This window comes from Periplaneta americana, chromosome 8 (genome assembly GCF_040183065.1).
Source record: "Periplaneta americana isolate PAMFEO1 chromosome 8, P.americana_PAMFEO1_priV1, whole genome shotgun sequence".
NCBI lineage: Eukaryota > Metazoa > Arthropoda > Insecta > Blattodea > Blattidae > Periplaneta > Periplaneta americana.
The window spans coordinates 39,886,006-39,910,528 of record NC_091124.1 but is presented as its reverse complement, the minus strand read 5'-3'; the positions used below and the strand labels follow the sequence as shown (position 1 = coordinate 39,910,528).

Below are 24,523 nucleotides of genomic sequence, written 5' to 3'. Positions count from 1 at the left end.
ATTAATATACAACATAGGCCCTATTCCATTAAATATTTTATAAATAAAGAATCATGACAATGAAAATGTATAATAATAGTTATTTATGGTACTTGTGAGGTAAGTGCATCTTTATTGCACGAGCAGAAAGATTTAAGCACGAGGCGTCAGCCGAGTGCTTAAATTACACGAGTGCAATAAAGATCACGCTCACAAGTACCATACGTAATTTTATCCATGACCATTACGAAAATTTCTGTTTTATAAAAGAAAATATGTTGGAAATAAGTCCTCGTGTAATCACATACCATGGCATGGATTTTAGAATCAATACGTGTACTAGGTAGGCCATGATGTAGGAGGCCATGATTAGTAAAGAATGGTATCTAAGGCGTTGGATAAATAACAAATTATAATTAATTATATAATGTTAATATATATTTTTTTCATTTTAAACGTGTATTTTCGTCTTTTTGAAGTTTCAGGGATTATTTAGAAGTGTTCACGGGACTAATGTGATTAAAATAATTTCACATTTTACTTCTGTAAACTTAAGAGGAATATTAAAACTTAATTAATCATCGTGTCTGTTTAGCTCAGTTGTTGTTTTAAAATCCTATAAACCCAACTTCGTAGGTTCAAGTCTCCTCGCATCCCAAAAGGTAAATTATTACAAAATTTAAAAAAGATGCATATTAGATATGGATGTAATGTACAAATTACGACGTAGCAGATAGAGAAAAGAGAAGGAGATTGAGTGTATGTATATTTAAGAAATGGTAATAAAGAAGTAGAGGTAGTGACATCTAGTAACTAATATATTAACTTCTTGAGTAATAGTTCAATGGAAAAGTATACGTGTGTGCCCGGGTACTAGGAAAATACTAATGAACTGTGGGATAAATTTCAAACTGTGAGGTAAAGTCTTTATCTCACTAGTGAAATAAAGTAATGTTGAATAAAAGCCTACTTTACAAACGCAAAAGTATTTAGTAAAGGCATGTTTTTCGTTATGGTCATGGATAAAATCCTTTAATTAATACCCCTAGCGGCAGATTCCTGTTAGAAGTTATAAACAGTTATATTACCGGTTGTATTGTATGGTTATGGAACCTGGACTCTCTCTTTGAGAGAGGAACAGAGATTAAGGATGTTTGAGAATAAGGTTCTTAGGAAAATATTTGGGGATAAAAAGGATGAAATTACAGGAGTATGGAGAAAGTTACACAACGCAGAGCTGCACGCATTGTTTTCTTCACCAGGAACATTAAATTCAGACGTTTGAGATGGGCACGGCATGTAGCACACATGGGTGAATCCAGAAATGCATATAGAGTATTAGTTGGGAGACCGGAGGAAAAAAAAATCTTTGGGAACACCGAGACGTAGATGGGAGGGTAATATTAAAATAGATTTGAGGGAGGTGGGATATGATGGTAGAGAGTGGATTAATCTTGCACAGGATAGGGACCGATGGCGGGCTTATGTGAGGGCGGTAATGAACCTCCGGGTTCCTTAAAAGCCATTTGTAAATAAGTTAATATCTAGGTTGGCTCAAATTTTACGTTTCATTTTTTTTCTGCAATTTGTATAGCATTTTATTAAATCCTCAAAGATGGTCGTTCTACGTGGTTCTTTGGCTATGTGAAAAGATATTTCAATTTAGATTTCACCACGATTTAAATTTAAAATTTTGTATTATTTTGAAACGTGCAGATTGAGTCAACTTACCCTGCCCTGGAGGCAGGTTGGCACATGATATGGAGTAAATTGGCTACATGTTAAATAAGAGCAAACTGCATATAAGATTATATTTTTTTTAATTTAAAATTGATTTCTTTAAACACGTAAATGAATCAATATGATGCACACATAAATATATAACCAAGGAGTTAAACACTCAGATAAAATAATTGAATCCTAGAAAAACAAAGTTATAAAATTAATTTTGAACTTGTAAATTACTATATATCATATTGTCTTAATAAATAATATCTGTAAAATTTTTATGTGCCATAATTTACACTCCAGGCACTGTCATCTGGTGCACATTCTGAGTAAGATTTAACACAATACATGCAATATGTCTGTCTTCTTCGTTACTTTCCCTTTTTAAATTACTTTGTCTTTAGACTGGTCTTATGATTACTTTTCTTACTACTAAAGTCTCCTCTTGTATTTTCGTTGAACAAATTCATTATTCCTTTTCGAATTCCTCTCCTCTAGTGCTTTCTTAACTGGAGAGTCAGTAAATATCGCAGTAGATACTTTTTCTCTTACGTCCTTATCCGTAGCTTACCTACAATACCGAGTGGGAGTCTGGAATCGGATATTCAAATCCTCGGCCCCCTTGACCACACTTCTGTTTTCTAACTTTACAGCACTGGCAGCTCGTAGCATAATATTGTCAGTAGAAGTAGTTGCTATGTCAGATCTTTATAAGTCTTCATTTCCTTAGTCACTGCAATGAACTTACATGTTTTATTTTTACAATCAATTAAATTGAACTTATGTAATAACAAATTGTACGAATAAGTAAATGATATATTGTATAATTTATATAACCATTTAAAGTAACACAGCGGGATAGGTTAAACAATGTACCAATCTGCCCCCTAACAATTGTGCCAACTTGCCTTTGGTCTAGATATTTAATTTGGGTTAAAAATTACGAATTAGAATAATGAATGAACGAAATCAAATTAACACGAAACAAAGCCAATTAAATGTACTTTATGCTCGACCATGCCGAAATGTAGTAATTATACACCTGATAGCAGCCCTTTAATGGACCTAATTAAAGTACACCTATTCATTAAAGTTCAGGTTTTCCACCAATCAGAAAGCAATATGAAAGCGCAAGTATCGATTATTCTCGGATATGCAATCGAAAGACAATTAGCGAAAAGTCACGGAGGCTGGGAATCCAATACTGTCGCAGAAGGTTATGTTCTGTTACTATAATAATTAGCGTTAATTGTAAATAATATTCAAATAAATTCAATTTGTCATCTCGTTTTTCAATTCTAAATCAATTTCCAGGTTATATCAAGATTAATGTTCATGTTATTCTCTAGATTATATCAAGGTTAATGACGTTCGTGCCTCGGAAAAAATCAATACTTTCGCGTCTGCGCACATCTCACAATTCAGGTCAGTTCCGCTCCTCACATAACCATAACATGAACACTTATGAATAATTTCAAGTTAGAAATATGGTCGAGCATAAAAAGTCGTATGAAACTTGCGTATAATGGTAATTAAGACGCTCGTATGAAAATTATGAAACTCGCTTGCGCTCGTTTCATAAACAAACATACTCGCGCCTTAATGACTACCATTATAGGCTCGTTGCATAATGTACTATTCCAACGATGGTTTTAAAGTTCACATAATATTACATATGTACCCTGTAAAAAATTAATCACGATATGGTGAAAATTTACTTATCTTGCTTCAAAAACAACTTCATGGCTTCCTTCTTCTATCGCTTGCCACAAAGGTTTGACGCTTCCGTCGAGCATGCTTTACAAAGCAGGGGTCATACTGCCTGCGTGGTGCTGCAATACATCGCATAACCATCGAAATAAAAGTGTGTGCCAACGTGCCTCTGTAGCCAACCTGCCCCGATCTCCCCTACCACACGAGGGAATCCAACAGTAGTTGTTGGACAATGGATCGAGTCGGACCGCGTGGAAAACCACGTGTCACGAAGTTCATATTATAATAATAATATAATAATAATAATAATAATGATTTATTTTAGCTGGCAGAGTTAAGGCCGTAAGGCCTTCTCTTCCACTCAACCAGCAAAAAGTGTATATACATATGCATGAACTTACAAAGAATCTAACAATTTGATTGAGATGAGAGTTACATGTATACAAAAGTTATTTACAAATTAAACAACAAAATACTATGAACTATTAATTAAACACTGAAATAAACTGTGTAGCAGAATTAAGCTAAAATACATAGAATGTTAATATATTTCAAATAATATTAGATAATAGAAAGAGATTATTACGAGACAATTAAAATACAGCACAATCAGGATGATGTCTAAAGAAAAAAGTAACAATGTAGTCAGTGATAGTTTAAATCAGTATGATTGGAGTGAAATGCTAATAAGGTTATCTTTTAAGCTGTTCTTAAAGGTGTTTATTGTCTTGCAGCCCCTAATACTTTGTGACAAGGAATTCCATATTATCCTTCTGTTAAGAGTAAACCCTTTCAAAACGTTACAGATTTTCTCTCCTTGTAGATCGAGTATGAATCACGTCAAAATACATTGACGTAAACCAGAGAAAACGCTGTGTAAAGTAACTAACAAATTCTCCACAATCAGCTTATCCGTAAAGTGGGGGTATACGTTGCGAAATTTAGATAAGGTAAAACTCATTTAATTCGTAGAACTGTAGGCTATTATAATACTCTATATATAATGTCTTATCACTGCGTTAAACAGTCCTTACGCAGATAAGTGGAAATAAATTTCAATAACAAAAACTGCACAACTCATCTTAGGATTCGTAATGCTATGATTAAGGCCGACACTGATAAGAAATGAACTCAATTCGCAGGCGCCCACTTCAAGAATTATCTGTGAAGATTAAACTTGTTACGCTAATGGAAATAAGCCCTAAATATACAAGCATACGTGTCTGCATTCCAGAACAGGTGCCTCACTGTTTCTCTGTTCTACGCCCTTATTAATAAGTAATTCGTTCATCAATTCATTCAAGATCACCATCATCAACATGTCACTCTCTTTCTTAACTTCATCATCTTAGTGTTCATAAATTATTTCATCTACATCTCCATATTTTTCAATATCAATCTTCATTTTGACGTCAATACGTCTGTAATTTCGATCCAGTACTAACAAGGAAACATTCTGATGGGAGCAAATAAAATAGTTAATTTTTTTCTTCCACCATGTTAATAATGTGAAAAAAAGTGCTTGTACAGATTTTGGCCACTCGAGCGCAATTACGAGGGTTGCCCAAAAGTAAGTTTGAGAGAGATTTATTGTAACAGATACAGCAATCGAAGCGGTGAGATCAATAACCTTTCAAGTCCGTTTACACAAGTATCAAGAAAAATTCAAAAAACTTTTATTTCTCTACCTAATTATTATTTTTTGCATATAATATTTCTGGTTGTTTTCAAAGTCAAGACAAAGTAGTATACCAACTTTTAAAGTCGTAACTCTTGTTGTGGGATTATTCAAAATTTTAATTTCAAATTTGCAAAAAATGAATGGCCAGAAGTGGACATGAATCGTTACTTTTCAACAGTAATCTCACTAGAGGTTTTGATTTATCTAGGCAAAATCAAAACTCGAGTGGGATTTAATTGACTATTACACGATTAGAAGAAACTATATAAAGATTAGAAGAAATAAAGTATTCTAATACAATAAAATATTAATTCACTTACTGAAATTCTATTTCACTAATGTTAGCTTCACGAAAACGTTTGAACGGAGCCGCCATTTTCAGTTGACTGTCTATGCGGTAAACAAATGACGATCGCAAAGCATGTTTTATAGTAGTCTACTGTAAAGAATTTGCAGTTTGAAACGTTGGCAAACAAAGAAACAAATGCTAGAGTAGTGATAAAAACAAACAAATGTTAGGGAAGCGATAAAATTAAACAAATGCTAGGGAAGCGATAAAATTGTGCGATAAGCAGCCATGATTGGTTGAAAGACGGCCTTTCGTACCGTTTTATTAGTCAAAAGTAGTATGACGTAGTAAAAGTGTAGTAGTCAACATACTCCCCACCGGAATTACTGTAATACATTTGTCATACCGTGGGAACAACAGAGAGGCTGTTACACACTGATTCCGATCCCAGGCTCCGGACTTCTACGACACAGAGATCAAAAGCTGATTCCACGGTATGGCAAATGTCTCATTTCCGGTGGAGAATATGTTGAAAAATAGTTCAACAATATCTGTATCTGTTCCAATAAATCTTTCCATGAAACTGTGTTTTCTTTCTGTAAATGGCACCAGGATAACTTCGTTTCTAAGGGCCCTCGTAATTGCGCTGGAGTCGCCAAAATTTGTGTAAGCACTTATTTTGACATTATTAACATGGTGGAAAAAAAAAATATCTTTTTATCTGCCCCTATGAGAATGTTTGCTAGTAAGTTACCATTCTAGAAAATCAACAGACAAATTTTCAGGCCTATAAGTTAATTTTTAAACTACACGATATATATGAAGTAAACAGTGATCGACAGACGAAGGACCAATGTATCCAACGTGACCTTGAGTTGGAGCGTGAGACGCCATGAGGGGGAGAAAGTTGAGGCACGAATTGGTGGGTCGCGCAGCAGCCGAGGCAGTGTAACGCGAGAATGCGAAGCAATAGAACGTTCGCTATGGTGCCAAACGATCCGTAACGAACCAGATTACAATGTACATTGAGCAACAATCAGTAGTCGACAAGTTAAATTGAAACAATTTGCAAGTGAAGTTGAGTGAAGAGAGAAAATTCACAATGTCAAGGCAGATATAGCGCAAATGGGAGCGCACGTATAAGCAACGGGTAGCAAACAATAGGGCACGATGACTGCTGTAACAATCGATATGTTTACTCTCAATGCAAACAAGAAGTCCCAACACATCAAAGATATAACGAGTTTTCATGGATTTGGAAACAAGAGATGTTGACTGTCATTGCTGACTTTTGCCTTAACAGCTCTATCAGCACGTATTCACTCACAAAACTTGGAACTGTCTGATGTGTTTAAAAGAAAATAGTTTACAATCCAGTTGGTCGTGATAAAACATGGAGGGGAAAAATTAATGTGACATAATAAAATCATTATTATTCGCACATAAATTGGGTTTATTAATAAATGCGGGGATTATAAAGACAGATATTATTAATTTTACATACTCTAATTCTAAAGAAACTGTAGTACTAATTTCCAAATGAATCCAATTGTCTATAATTATATTTATTCATTACAAGTTCAAACAACTCATTGGTGTCATATTGGTGTGTGAATCGTTTCGACTATCAATTGCATTGTTGTCTGGAGACTAGACCTCATGGAACGAGGAAGCGATTATGAAGTAGTTAACGAGAAGGCTCCGCCTTGTTAAATTTAAATGCGGGGAATATAAAGAGAGAAATTATTAATTTAACATACCAAAATTCTAAAGCAATTAATTAACTATAGTATTAATTTCCAAACTAATCCAAATCTCTGTAATGATGTATTATTATTCATTACAATTTCAAACAACTCATTGACGTCATATTGGTGTGTGAATCATTTCGACTATCAACTGCATTGCTGTCTCTAGACTAGGCGTCATGGAACGAGGAAGCGATTATGAAGTAGTTAACGAGAAGGCCATGTTAAATTTAAATGCTGGGAGTATGAAGACAGAGATGAAAAAAAATATCACACTTTTATTTCAAATTCCAAACATCCTTACAATCCCAACCATGCTCATAGTAACAATCACGAAGAGCATAAACGTTTTGTGTAATTATAGCGATTCATTCAATCCCTGCTATTTTTTTTTTCTATTTCATTCCTGTCTTTCAACGTCCTCATTATCATTATCAGTATCTTATAAACATTCTTTCATCCTTTTTACTTTATTCTGTAATTAATTACAATTGCTGTATCAGAACGCCATCAGTATCCATATGTACATACAGGGACGTAGCTGTCAATTAGGATTTGAACCTCGGGCACCTGTACCAGGGCCGGCGCAGACCTTGAGACAAGTGGCGCAGGCAGCTGTCGCAGAGATGGAAAACTTGCATACAAAGCTGGGGGCGAGGTCACGCCGGAGCTGGAGTTGGTCTCTCCTTATGGCTCCTGTAATTAATATTACTACAGTACCAGAGACTTGCGTAAAACGTGTTTTCAACGAGTGGAAAGCGGGACAGGCACATAACGCACCTCCACGCCTCTTATACAACAGACACGTGTCGGGCATAGCTCGATATATATGATATGATATGATATGATATGATATGATATGATATGATATGATATGATATGATATATGATATGATATATATGGTATGATATATGATATCGTCGCCTGAATGTAAGAACTAGGTAACTCGAAATTTGCGTTTTTTAGTTACCTCTTTTATAGCATAGCAAAAATCGCACAAAATGTAATCCAGGATCTAGGTAACTGATCGAACGATACCAGCGACATCTATTTTCCAATATAACAAATAGGTAAAAGAAAACGAGACATATTCCTTAGTGCAATAAATAAGTAAATAGGCAATGTCACAAAATATGAAAAATCAAGTTACCTAGTTCTTGCATTCAGGCGACGATATGATATGATATATATGATATGATATGATACGATATATATGATATGATATATGATATCGTCGCCTGATGCAAGAACTAGGTAACTCGAAATTTGCGTTTTTTAGTTACCTCTTTTACAGCATAGCAAAAATCGCACAAAATGTAATTCAGGATCTAGGTAACTGATCGAACGATACCAGCGACATCTATTTTCCAATATAACAAATAGGTAAAAGAAAACGAGACATATTCCTTAGTGCAATAAATAAGTAAATAGGCAATGTCACAAAATATGAAAAATCAAGATACCTAGTTCTTGCATTCAGGCGACGATATGATATGATATATGATATGATATGATATGATATGATATGATATGATATGATATGATATGATATGATATGACAGTCATGTCAACTGATGCCCATATGGGAAGCGCGCGCTTTAGAGCTCAGGAGAGCCTGAGCGCTTTACAGAGGAAAGGAAAGAGACAGACGAGAGAGATAGTAAATGCCGCTTGTAGAAATGTGAACGATATATCGGTTTTTACGAAACACCGATATTTTCGTTTCGATATAGCGATATATCGATATCGAAATTTTGATTCAATATATCGTATAATAGCCTATATCGGTTTTCTCATACGTTTATCGATTTTTTTGTGAAATTATCATCATTATCAACAACAAGAAATCCACACTAGACAACTCCGATAATTCTCGCTACTGAAAGTGGACAGTTACATAATTGTGCAACCTCACTCAATACCTTGATCTAATTGCCTGGGCTGGAATTCGAATTCAAACTGTTTAATATGCAGCACCAAATTCAAAATGCAGCGTGTGCGAACGTGAGATATACTGGAGGTTTATCTACTCCTGTTTTAATATTGTTATTAATGTTCTCCAAGGCAGGAGCAACTCCCACCCTGAAAAGGAACCGTTTGACCTCAAAACGGGTATCAAAACTTTTATTTCTATATTCTGAAACGGAAAGAGAAACAAGAATTTAATACCGATGTGACATTTGTTTACGTCTATGATTTCTATGCACAACCTAGTGCTGACATTGTTTTCTTATTATATCTTTATAGTGCATAACAATTCTATCCCTATCATCACCATTGTTGCTTGAAATGTTTGAGTGTAACAATAACTTGCAATGAGAACTTACTGTAGAGGAATTGTATCAAATCAACTGTGAAGATTGTTAAAACTTATAACATTCTAAATACTGTACGGATTACTTACATTTGAAAATAATTACAAGTTCTGTTTACTTACATTTAAAAATGATTACATTGTTAGGTAGAAAAGAGCATTATATGTGTCCTGAATTGAATCCTATATAATATAATAATTGAATCGTGTTCCAATATCAAATACTCAACCATGTAGAGTTCACTTAACTCTTTCCCACTATATCATTTAAGCTCCCTTGCCTCCACCATAATTTTTATTTAGGTTAGGACCTACATCATATGGTATTGAAAATGTATTGTTTATTGTTACAATTTTATATTTATGCTTTTGACTGTTATGATGTTAATTTCAATGGTAAAAAGGAATATTAAAATTTAAGTAATTTTATTGTAATACAGTAAATGTACGCCCGAAAATGCAATTTGCTTACGAAATAACGATATATCGAATATCGTTCGATATATCGATACATTTTCTGCGATATATATCGTTTATCGAAATTAGGTTTGCAATATATTGCAATATCAATATATCGGTATTTAATTCATTTCCTCCATCACTAGCCGCTTGGTCGAGCTATATACAGGGATGGCCAGCATTGATTCAATGGATAAAGAGAAGATAGCTTATTAAAACTGTATCCATGTTAATCTTTAGATTTGTCTGAGAAGTATAAGTGCATTATAAGAATGTAAGTTTCAATTTTAATGATCATTTTTCACGAGTTTCCTTTTTATTCAAAAGCAGTATTTTCTCAACTTTTTACAGAAAGGTGAAATTTTCAGAAATGTTTATTTAGTAGCCTTACAGGTACTGAAACAATGTTTTCGTAAATCTAATATATCATAAATATGTATTATTGAAGATTCGTATTGAAAATTTTTAAAATATTTACATGGAAAATGTTTGTAAGAAAATGAATTAACAAAGGAACTACTGTTACATCATAAACAAAGATATGTGCCCATGTGTTGTAAAAACGTCAGCTCTATAGCTTCAGCAGATTTCGAGAAAATAATTTAATATTCTGATGATAGGAAGTTGCGCACCACTATCACCTTAAAAGCATAATGCGATAAGGGTTTTGTTATGTAATATTAGTTACAGTTAAAACATATACCTAGGTAATTTTACTTTGTACTGTAATATTGTTTTAATTAGTTTATTGATTACTTTTATAAGGCTAAAGATACCATCAATATCAATTCCAACTTACCATGTCATACTTAATCTCTTTCTTTGGGATATCACTTTCTTTATGAATGATATTTCATTCATTTAATGTAGTATAGTTTTACTACTATGAAATTATTGTGAATAATCCTTCTTAACTCTTTATTATGTTATTAACTGTTATATTAAGAAACTGGTGTTAGTACTTCGTTTTACAGATAATATAGATAATATCAAACAGCAAATAGCCATATAAAATAACGACACAATTTCACGTTCTGTTTAATATTTGTACACCACTGTTTTCTTAATCCAACAGGCTGCTTATTCATATACATAATCCTTGCTCCTTCCATTCCTAGCGTTTGATGCTCGCGCACGACGTCAAGGTTGAAAAATGCGCCTGCTTTGACATCACTGTGACATGATATGATATAATATATTTCGTCACAGCATTTCTTAAATGTAATGGTGGACCTCAACATAACTCAGTAAGTTGGCATTCTCTCAATACAGGAACAGGAATTCGATTCTTACCTCTAAACCACGTTAAATTGTCTCTCTTTTTATACTCCCAGCATTTATTTTTAGTTGGTTATTTAACGACGCTCCATCAACTATTAGGTTATTTAGGGTCGATGGGATTGGTGTTAGCGAGATGATATTTGGGTAGATGAGACCCAGGACTCCCAATAGATTACTTGACATTTGCTGGGGAAAACCTCGGAAAAAACCCAAGTAGGTAATCAGCTAAACAGGGAATCGAACCCACGCCCGAACGCAACTCCGGATCAGCAGGCGAGCGCCTCAGCCGACTGAGCTACGCCAGTGGCTTCCTCATTTACAAATCACCTCCATTTGTGTACGAACAATAATTATTGATTAAACTAAAATTAAGTTTAATATTTCGTTCAGCTTTTGTAGGGCCTACGTTAAAAAAACATTTTACGTGAATGTTTTTCAAGTACATCCGACAATTAAAAAATGAATGAATGAATGAATGAATGAATGAATGAATGAATGAATGAATGAATACATCAATAACTAAATATCTCAATAAATAAATAAATAAATAATTAAATAAATAAATTACTACTTACTTACTTACTTACTTACTGGCTTTTAAGGAACCCGGTTCATTGCCGCCCTCACATAAGCCCTCCATATGTCCCTATCCTGAGCAAGATTAATCCAGTCTCTATCATCATATCCCACCTCCCTCAAATCCATTTTAATATTATTTTCCCATCTACGTCTCGGCCTCCCCAAAGATCTTTTTCCCTCCGGCCTCCCAACTAACACTCTATATGCATTTCTAGATTCGCCCATACGTGCTACATGCCCTGCCCATCTCAAACATCTGGATTTAATGTTCCTAATTATGTCAGGTGAAGAATAAAATGCGTGCAGTTCTGCGTTGTGTAACTTTCTCCATTCTCCTGTAACTTCATCCCTCTTAGCCTCAAATATTTTCCGAAGCACCTTATTCTCAAACACCCTTAACCTATGTTCCTCTCTCAAAGTGAGAGTCCAAGTTTCACAACCATAAAGAACAACCGGTAATATAACTGTTTTATAAATAAAATTCTAACTTTCAGATTTTTTGACAGCATACTGGACGATAAAAGCTTCTCAACCGAATGAATGAATGAATGAATGAATGAATGAATGAATGAATGAATGAATGAATGAATGAATACCGAAATCTCAGATTTACGACTATTTTAACACAGCCCCGTTGTATAAAAATATAAATTACTGAAATAAAGATTCATATGTTCAATAACTTCAATCATAAATCTCGCAAAACTATTTCGGAACCACTTCGTTTTTTTCAGCTGAGAAAACAACCATCATTACAAGGATGTCTTGAAGTTGTATACTGTGAAGACTGAAGTCTCGAACCATTCTTACATCATCCACAGTATTACAACGCTTCACCACTTACCGGATATTGTCAAAGCTTTTTAAAATGTATGCAAATATTTAACAAAAATGTGCCAATAGTTCAAGAACCAGAAATCAGCTTGCAGAAGTCCCCTTTTTTTATTTGTTGCCTAGAGACGTTCGGCTCTGAGAGATAGCAACCAAGGCCATTTTGGTGTAATGGTCACGAAAGCTTTGCCAGTTCCTGCAAAATGTTTCCTACTGATAAGGCCCAAGTATGGCTCAACCCCTGATATGTCCACCCGTCACCGACGTCAAGAAAACGCTTTCAGATATTCTATTTCAAACTTCATATTCCCTTTTCGTGTTGTAGAGGAGCGTATAAGGTAGGCCATGCAAATCCTGACTACGTCGAGAATTTGTAGCCACGGCAACGGAGAACATCCATATATACAAGAAGCTATAACCGAAGGCCTGCCCAGCGAATAGGGATTATAAAGAATGGACACTGAGCGAAATTTCCTGTGTTTTGTTTCTCTGTGCGCCAGCGTTTAGTTCCACTTTCAAGCTCTAGAGGTTAGTGTAATCGAGCATATGCTAAGATAATAATTGAGAATAGAGTTAATACACAGGATCCAAACATCGCCTACCTTATTGCATAATCCAGTAACGCTTTGCTTCAAATAAATTCAAGTTAACGGCTTTTCCTTATTTCTCAGTGACAAACCAGTTGTAATAATAATATTTTATATTTCAGATATCATAAATTATATTATAAAATAATATAATACATTATAAAATTAAGTATCGAATTCGTTTCATATTTGTATATAATATAATATAGGTATGTGGTTTTACTTCTCGTAAGAGTTTTGTTTTTCCATTTTCAGAGCTATCAAATCATTACATATTTTAATTGTTGTTGAGGGCAACGTCTCAACTCTCATTATGAAGGAACTCTAGAGTCTAGACATCACAGTTAATGACGGATTTATTATTTTATGGATCCAATTTATTTTATTTGAGTACATAATGTACCTAGATGTATTAATTATATGTGTTATATTTCCGCTGTGTCGACTGCTAGCTGGTGTGATGTCAGCGCCAACTCTAGGGAGAAAGCAGAATCTCACGCTTTAGCTGGCTTGAAGGTCATTGAAATCAGTCCGGCTACATGAAAGGTACCGACGCGAAGTGTCCATTCTTTATAATCCCTATTCGCTGGCCTGCCTACATATACAGAATGTTCAAAAAGTATGGAATCTTATGTCTACTCATAACTTCTTCAATTTTAATAAAAAGAAAAGGTTTTATACAAAAGCTGTTGGAGTTAAACCATACAATATGATGCCAGTGTTCGAAAAATGTTATTCAGGCATACAGAATGTGGCAATAAACTTTATTTTTTAAATGACAATTAAAATTTACATATTCCGAATCTCCATTAAATTTTATATTATGAATGTGTCATGTAATTGTGTGAAAGACTGGACTGTCTCTGTGATGGACTGGGACATTGTTTGGCTCATTTTGAGCATCTCCTGCCAAGTTTGGCTAGTCACAGTGTTTTGTTTAGTTTTATCGCTTACTCAACATGGTTTTATATAGGCTCATTTCTCTCAAGTTTGAAGTCCACGAAACAAGTTTAATAAATAGCTAAAGAACGTGAAACCGATGAATTGGTAAAATTTCTACACAGTCATACACAAAATTTAATGGAGATTCGAAATATGTAGGGGAGACTGTTGTACCTTTAGCATTGTGTACCTTTGAACATTTTTGTTTTTTTGTTTTTTTGTTTTTTCTTTTTTGCTGCTACGTAGAGGACACAAACTGAAATAGATTGTAGAGAAAGCCGCTAAGTAGCTCTGGTCGTAGTTTCAGTTTGATTTACTGCAAAGTGTGAGTTCCGTGGACAAAAGAAGTTTTTCTGGTACCAAAAGTAAACATTTCGTTCATTGATACATGTTTTCTAACACAAAACCAGATTGTATTTGTTACTGTCTTTCAAGTACGGTGTGTTCCCTATCATCTGGTGAGTAATAACAAATTCTAATTTCCATGATTTATTCGAATCTCTAGTTTTGGGAGCCATATTTCTTTAAAAGTGCACCATCTTGTACCTTTGAACACAAAACATCTTGTACCATGGAACATGTTCCAAAGTACCGTACACAATACTATCGGTTTTTGTTCTTCTTTTATTTTAAGATCATGTCTGGAGTTAAAGAGGTCCCCAATTGACACGGATGTCTTGAAGAAAGCTGTTGAAGCAGTTATTGCTCCTCCAGGAATTAAAATCTCAATCAGAGAAGCCAGCTCTGGTTTATGATGGCAAATATATCTATACTAATAATAAATCTGTAGCCGAAATTTTTCTGGTAGTTTTCGATTTTCCAAAAATAATTGGTCCTAACATATATAATTAACCACCCTGAAACCGAAAATAGCTTTTTTGAAATTTTTGTTTGTATATCTGTCTGTCTGTCTGTATGTTTGTTACCTTTTCACGCGATAATGGCTGAACGGATTTCGATGAAAATTGGAATATAAATTAAGTTCGTTGTAACTTAGATTTTAGGCTATATGGCATTCAAAATACATTATTTAAAAGGGGGGTTATAAGGGGGCCTGAATTAAATAAATCGAAATATCTCGCGTATTATTGATTTTTGTGAAAAATGTTACATAACAAACGTTTCTTTAAAAATAATTTGCAATAAGTTTTATTCCTTGAAAAATTTTGATAGGACTGATATTAAATGAGATAAATGAGTTTTAAAATTAAAATAACTGCCATCTAAGGCCGTGTAATGAATTAAAAAACAAATGACTTCGTCTATAAGGGGCCTTGGACGGCAACAATCGAAAGCTATGAAAGATAGCCTACAGAGAATGTTTCTGTGTTTGTACGAAGTAATATCGGAAGCTAAATTAACCGATTTGTATAATTAATTATTGTTTCACCATTGGAAAGTGTAGTTTCTCTAGATGGACATAATGCTATAATGTTATTATAGTAGCTTCTGATATAATATAATATAATATAATATAATATAATATAATATAATATAATATAATATAATATAATATAATATAATATAATATAATATAATATGTGATATTATATAATATAATTTAAGTTATTTGAAGGGTTCAGAACCATAGTGGGCCAAGCGCCATTTACTGAATACATAGAAAACAAGAGTTAAAATTAAGTTATTACCATAATTCAATGAAAACCTATAACAAGTAAAATAAAATATACACATTAAATCTAAATGATGTCAATCTTCATTAAACTATGGTTGCATGTAATAAAAATTAAGAAACATATTAAAGGAATAAAATTGTCATTGCACCAAATGAGTGTCTCTGGACCAAAATGATCGCATTTTAATTATTTGGATGCAATTTAAATTAAGTAACATATTAAACGATTTATCCTTCTATCAAACACGAATGTTCCCTGGATCAAATGTCCTATTTTAATTACGTAATTACTTTATATTTATTCCTAACGGGTGCAGCGGAGCGCACGGGTACGGCTAGTAAATAAATAAATAAATAAATAAATAAATAAATAAGTGCATAAGTAAATAAATAAATTAATTAATAAGTAAATAGATGGAAGGATAAAATTGGATATTTGGGTTCCATAGTTACAGAAAGATCCAAGATTCCCATCATTTGATAATGACAACCCTCTATATTTTCTTATTGCTTTGCATTATGCTTGAGAATATGAGAGTACAGTTTCTTCTGACTGGTTTTCTAATTTTTTAGGAATGCGTAGTAACACGTTTAAAAGCTGATTGGTGAGCTGTGTGAAATAACTTTGAGCTTCTGTTCTGTCTTTGGGGGCTCGATATCCATTCGTAAAAAATTTCATTTATCTTACCCCTCCCTCTTAAGGTCGTACTCGTAATGGATAAAGTATTTCGTGAATACAGAATGATTTCCGTGCGCTCCCTCAAAACACACACACCACCTCTTCCACAGTTCGATAATATGAAATCTGTTTGTGTAGCCTTGTTTCATTAATTTTTTGTATTATTTTTATCTCTGCTCTTTTATCTTATCATTTAGTTCTGTTATTTTTAGTTCTTATCAAATTTAATGCTTTATTGTATGGTACGTACGAGGTTGTCAGACATTCATAGACTCTCCTAAGAGAAGTCATTCCGACTCGGCGTTATGGTGTTCTTAATCCTTGGTCATTTTGTGCTTTTTCCATATTCTTACCCCCAGAAAAGTTTAGCTGCTCTAATTATTACCTCACGTATTTTTCGTTAACTATAAGACAAATGTGAGATAATCTGATGGCAGTTTCTAGACTCCTTTCGCCATTTATTACCATCTCGACGTCAGCAATTTCAACTACGCAAAGTGTCTTGAAGTTGATAACAGTTTCGTTAAATAAACGTTTAAAAATAAATAAATCTGGATTATCGAATTGTACTTCCTGAATATTTCATCAACTTTCTCGTTAATTTTGGATACACAAATAATTAACATTCTGATGTAGCCAATATAGCCTGCACCAGAGCCAGAGTTCTAGATGGCTCTGCCTACACGAAGCTGAACGTTACTGTGACGTCACTCTTAATAGGTTAAGGGTGTTTGAGAATAAGGTGCTTAGGAAAATATTTGGGGCTAAGAGGGATGAAGTTACAGGAGAATGGAGAAAGTTACATAACACAGAACTGCACGCATTGTATTCTTCATCTGACATAATTAGGAACATTAAATCCAGACGTTTGAGATGGGCAGGGCATGTAGCACGTATGGGCGAATCCAGAAATGCATATAGAGTGTTAGTTGGGAGGCCGGAGGGAAAAAGACCTTTGCGGAGGCCGAGACGTAGATGGGAAGATAATATAAAAATGGATTTGAAGGAGGTGGGATATGATGATAGAAACTGGATTAATCTTGGTCAGGATAGGGACCAATGGCGGGCTTATGTGAGGGCGGCAATGAACCTCCGGGTTCCTTAAAAGCCAGTAAGTAAGTAAGTAAGTGGCTGTAAAGAGGACTAAAGCACAAATTTTACTTATTTATTTATTTATTTTTTGGTGCTAGGAGTTCTTTACCAAAATTTACATGCAATTTTTTTAAACAATTACCAATACCATCTTTTGAAATTAAAAAAAATCATCTCGCAAATTCTTAAAGATTCCCTGCCGATTATACAATTTCATTTATACCACTCAGAAGGCCTTAATTAAGGATATGTTAATTCTAAATAAAATCTTTTATTTATAAGTATAATTTTAAGGTCATCTTCTAAGATTTTTTTAATATTGATAAATAAATGGTGCTTAATTATTACATTTTATTTTTATAACAATATTCGTATTTAATTAATTATATTTATTTGCTATTAATTTCCGGATCCTCGTGGTCATCCTTAATTAAGGCCGGAGGATTTATTTATTTATTTATTCATTCATTCATTCATTCATTCATTCATTTATTTATTTATTTATTTATTTATTTATTTATTTATTTATTTATTTATTTATTTATTTATTCATGATGTTGATTCCGTAACGTTTTAAGGTATTCAAAACAAGTTATGTATTTTGGAGTAGAAGTGAGTAATCTTCTAAAAGATCAGACAAAGAATGTACTATCCTTCGCTCCTTTACTTGGACCCATCAGAGTTTCAAAGGATGGCGCTGCATGGTCAAATCTACGAGTATTACAGATGAAGTGGACACATGAACACGTTGTAGGCTTAGTCTCTCAGTGGCAAACGGGTCAGAGTCAAATTGGAGATTGAAAAATAGTGTTGTTGCAAAGTGAAAGCGATTATGCTCTGAAATTGTGATTACAGCTAGAAGAAATTCATTTTCATCAGCCCAAACGACATTTGAAAGCATGCTAGAGTCCTCAGAAGACGTTCAGATATGACATGATTTAGGCTACATGAAACTCAAGGATCAATTTCAGAATAACAATGGTCAAAAAACCATAGCACTGGGCAAAAAAAAAAATGCCCCCAATGCCGCTTTTCCTACTTTTAATCTTGCAGGATCTGCCTGGCATCGAACCTCAAACTTATACCTACTGGCAAGAATATCATTGAGCTCCAGCTGGGCCAGAAAATGTTTCTGAAATATATATTTTAATGAACGAGGTACAGGAAACTCTCAAAATCATGCAGATATATCCAGCAATTAAAAGAACGGGGACACGTGACAAAGTTATGAACAGTTTTTATTCGCCTCTCTCTTTGAAGGATAAGTAAAAAGCTATTCTCCTTCCTTCACTACAAGAGAAAGTTGGGTTGCTGTAACTTCCGACAACTCAACTGTCGGCTATCAACACTATGGCGTCCTTAGTCGAGGACATTACAAACAGATGAACAGGTCTAGCTTTAAAGTGCTTATCACGGTTCGAATCTAGAAATTTTCATTAGAAAAGATCAATAATCATTCAGAAATTGTCAATTGTATTTCAGATTAATCAAGTAAATTTTATACAATAAATGCGAAGCAATGATATTTAATTTGTGTCGTCCTGCTAATCCTCCATGCATAAATCTTTCAACCAACGTGATACCGTGGAAACCAAAGGATGAAGCTGTAAAATATCTTGGAGTGCACTTAGATCGCCGTCTGTCATGGAAACATCACATCAACAACAAACTTAAATTGGCCTACTCAAGACTCGCTAAATTATATCCTCTCCTCAACAAGAAATCATCTCTAAAGCTACAAAATTGCATGCTACTTTACACATCTCTATTACGACCTCTACTGCTTTATGCCTGTACTGTCTGGGGAGGAGCTGCAATAAGTGAAATTAAACACATCCAGTCATTTCAAAATAAGGTCCTACGAATTTCACTCAGTTCTCCTTGGTTTGTCCGTAACAGCCAACTACACAGAGAAACTGGTATTGACACAATCCAACAGTTTATTCATTCACAAGCTAAGAAGTTCTATAACAACCTAGAAAATGTGCCAGGCGCCATCGCAAGGAAGTCCACATTTCCCACCAGAATCAAGAGCCGACTTCCAATGGACCTCATATTATAATCAAAATTTATCATCATACCAACCTATGTAAATAATTACTTATTAACAATTATTTTTGTTCATTGAGGAGCCCAATCTAGGCTGCCCTCAATTCAGTGTCATATATTGTATTTATATTTTTAGAAATGATCTGTATAGCGCTAAATGCGCTGATCGATCAATAAATTGTTTTAAAAAAAAAGAAAAAAAAAAGTAAATTTTGGAATAGGTCATATGTAATTCAGATTGTGCATCTAAGATTTATAAAATTTTGTGCGAGATCGTGCGTATTTGCTTGTTTTCCGCACAGAACCAATACGCGGTAAGTGTGAAATACCACATTCAGTATTCCCAACGTAACACACATAACAATTTCCCTCTTCTTACCGCTTAAGCGCGACATTCATTTTACTGCTTTAGGCTTTTAACATATTATTTTTAGAGACGTTTAACATAGTCATAATTATAAATTGGAAACTTACCACTGCAATTTCACCTAAATTGCAATGTTAATTGTTGTTTTTAAATATTTGCAAAAATTAAGTAAAGTCTACTACTCCACGAAACTTATTGCATTCCTGATACAAGTAACATTAAGGAAGCCGTGAAAAAATCAACAAGATTCCAGATGCCGATGTTATTACTGCAATATGTTATATAAATAATATTGTTAAAATATTAAAATGAAAAATAAATCATTACATAACCTTACCGTTTGTTTTAAGTTCGCATTTATAGACTGGGAGGAAAAAAAGACAGACGTATATCACGGCCTGCTGGAGTATAGTAAACACAGAAAACATTTTATAGGAACAATGTTGAAGAAAGATATTTTGGTTTTCCGAAGTTGCCGTCATTAAACAGAAACCAACATGGAGATTTCATTGCAACTAATTAGAAATTCGTCTTTCAGATATGTAATAAACGATCTTCGCACAAAATATGTACGATACACGAGCGGTATGTTTGTTTTCATGTTCTCGGAAATTAAAAAAGCTCAACTACGTTTCGCTTTTTCAATCTTTTCCTCGAACATGAAAACGTCAACATACCGCTCTTGTAACGTATATTACTATTACTTGGTCATATGGCGTTGATGAAATTGATGGTAGGAAGATGGTATTTGACGAGATGATTCGCCATAGATCACCTGACATTCGCATTACGGTTGGGGAAAACCTCGGAAAACCCCCAACCGGGTAATCAGCTCAAGCGAGAGTCGAACCTACACCCGAACCTAGTTCCGGATCAGCTGACAAACGCACTACTGCCTGAGCTATGCCGGGGCTTGAACAATTCTTACAAGGGAACTTGACCTTGAGACATCACACAATTTCACACACATCTATTTTCGTATCATAACAATGTAAAATTGCTATCAAAAATTTTTTATATATTTTGCTGCGTCGAAGAGACTTTTTCTGCAGCCTTACCACGAAATCTTGTTTCTCCGTAATTAATCAAATATTGTACATACCCAAAAACAAAATTTGGGCCGCATGCGCAGTATGTTACGACTGCAACTTGGAAAATTCAGGTGGCCCAAATTTTGTTTGTCGGTCTGCACAATAGGAACATATTATATAAATAAACAACATGTTCATAAATATGCACAAAAACGTATTAAAATGTCCAATATTTATATAAATAATAATTACAACTGATATAATTACGTGACAGAATGCCAATGAGTCAGGAAACCTCTTAATAAATTATAGAGCCCACAGAAATTTCTGATACGCCAATGACGAAATGCAACGTTTGTCGCATAAAAAAAACCTACTAGGCTACATGCGTCGCTTAGCAACGTGTGGCGCTTCATCTGTTAATGAGCAAGAAGTATTTGACAAGGTAAACAAGATTCCTTTCGTTCTCTCAAACGCCACACATCGAAACATATGCGGGAATTGATAGAAGGAAGACGGGGAAGGGAGGGGGAACACTGTTCGACGCATTACCGCGGCCTATAGCATGCTTTGTAGCCAAATGAAGCTACGAAACAAGCTAGCATTTTCTAATTTAGTGTGTTACGGTATTTATTTTATTATTATTATCCTTCTAAAGCTCCAAAAGAATCACATTCTTCTTCCAGTTCAATACATTACGGACAAAACCTGTCAAAGAATCACTTCTTAGCCATCGATATGTGCTTCAAGTTCATTGTAACCTATGTAGACTTACATACCAAATATTATATATGAGTAGCTTAATATCAAAGGCGGACATCTGACCTTCAGATGAAATTTAGATAATGTGGATTCTTACACATTTTTTCATGCTTTTTTTCAGTTATGGTGAAACTATGTACAAACTCTAACACTACATTTATAAAAATAAATTGTTTTAAAATACTACATAGAATACTGTGAAACAAAAAAGTGCCTCTAGATCAAAACTATGGAAACGACAGATGTCCGTCTTTGATATTAAACTACTCATATGAAGACCTGCCATTTGGCAGAACACTATGTGTCTGTATATGGCAGATCTTTCACTGCAAACCCAGCATTCTCCAATCTTGCCTATTTTCTGCCTTCCTCTTAGTCTCGCATATGATCCATATATCTTATTGTTGTCTATCATCTGATATCTTCTTCTACCCCGAACTCTTCTCCCGTTCACCATTCCTTCCAGTGCATCCTTCAGTAGGCAGTTTTTTTCTCAGCCGTTGACCCAAACAATTTCTTTTTCTCCTTCTGATCAGTTTCAGCATCATTCTTTCTTCACCCACTCTTTCCAACACAGCTTCATTTCTTATTCTGTCTGTCCACTTCACACGTTCCATCTTTTTCCATATCCATATTTCAAATGCTTCTAGTCGCTTCTCTTCACTTCGTCGTTATGTCCATGTTTCTGCCACATACAATGCCACATTCCACACAAAGCACTTCACTAGTCTCTTCCTTAGTTCTTCCAGGGGTTCGTAGAAGATGCTCTTTTTTCCATTAAAATTATATTATTATTATTATTATTATTATTATTATTATTATTATTATTATTATTATCATTATCATTATCATTTTATTTATTATTTTTTCCTTCAATCCAGGTTTCATTATTGGTCACACCCGACCTCAAGCATCTTGCTTTTTCGGGTGTGACCCAGTTACATTGTATTTTATACAATAATTTGTAATAGGCTATGTAAGCTTTTTGACTATGACATTGGTAATCAATTTCGAATTTTGAAGAATATTCATATACGAGTAGTCTTACAACAGTATTGTAAAATCTTTGTTATTGTATGTAATTTCTGGCTTGCAATAAAAATCTTTGTTATTATTATTATTATTATTATTATTATTATTATTATTATTATTAAAAAAGAGCTTCTTTGTCAATTGTTACCCTCCTTTTGACTTCTTGTCAACAGCTCATGCTACTGCTTATAGTACACCCCAAGTATTTGAATCTGTCCACTTGCTCCATTGCCTCACTTAGTATTCGCACGTTTACCTTCTTTATTTTTCTTCCTATGACCATGGTCTTAGTCTTCTTTGTATTTATCTTCATCCCATACTGCACACAGCTGTCATTTAGCTCCAGTAACATATCCCTTAGTATCGTCTCTTCTTATGCTAATAATGCCATATCATCAGCAAATCTTATGCACTTTACTTTTCTTCCTCCTACTATCACCCCTCCCATGTTCTGAAAACAGTTCACTATATCTTCCAAAGTAGATGTTTGAATATTATAGATATGTAAATCCTTTGAAGAATAACTAGGTTATACAAAACACTATTTGTATTATTTAAATGTACGGTACACTAAAACGAAGACTATTGCGTATACATATTTTTAAAACAAAGTATTAGTATTCGCCCAGCTGCCCTAGGTTGTACACTAGCAATCTTCTTCACTAAAATTACATGTATTAACTAGACATTATATTTCATCTGCCTTGCAATTTCCCATACGCATTATTCTTCTTCATTTTATTATTGTATATCACAGAATCCACGTGGTACAGGCATGGGTTTAATTCATATAATAATTCCGTTCAGGGAATGGGTCTTTGTCCGTTGATAATATGACGTCTTACGACTCTTCAGTTGAAGCACGAACGTAACTTATAGGCGATTGCAGTTCTTGCTGTACGTGGAATGCTATCATATTCTACGTACAGTATCAGGTTGAGATAAAAGTCTACATACGGACGTAAGTCAAGGTTCTTTTTAAGCTTGTAACTGTCATTTATCATTATTATTATTATTATTATTATTATTATTATTATTATTATTATTATTATTATTATCGCGATGTAAAGTAAAGTAGCCCCTATGTAGATTAATATTTCGACGAAAATTAATTTATTACAAAATAGGCTATTGAGTAAAGTAAATACTATGTTAATTAATGTTTCAATTAAAATTAATCAATTAATTTAAAGGTAGAAAGCAATTTTGAAGGAGGAAAAATCTCGAGGCACATTACATAAGGAATGAAGCGAGACGGACCACATGGAAAACCACGAGTTTCCATGGTAACACGAATAACGTCAGAGTAAACCTTTCATGCCCAAACCACAGTCTAGTATACACAGTCACGAAGCTTGAGTTGTGAGGGTGCTAGGAACAATAGACTGTGCCGGTACTATTTCGTATTGTCTGTAATGAGGCGATATTAGCGATCCTAGTGGTTAGCAACTATCTACGGATGCATATTTACTACGTATTGAACTTCGTGACTGTATATATATATTTATTAGACTGTGCCCAAACATTAAACATCTTTCTCTCTTGTACCTCAAAAATAGACATTTCGCGCCAAAACTACTAAAAAGAAGTGAAAGGGGAATAGGTAAAGAAAAATAACGAAAATATTATGAAATTAAAAAAGAAAAGAACACGAGAAAAAAAGTGAAAATAGAGAAGATACAGAAAGAAAGTAAAAGAAAAAAAAACGACGAGAAAATGAGTTGGAAATCGACTACAAAGCAA

General features: G+C 34.0%; 1 protein-coding gene across 4 annotated transcripts in view; it reads right to left on the bottom strand.

The window, feature by feature from the left end:
* The window catches only part of Lmpt (four and a half LIM domains protein limpet), a 964,594-nt gene that overhangs the window by 521,070 nt on the left and 419,001 nt on the right, over window positions 1-24,523 (bottom strand). The window lies entirely within an intron of this gene.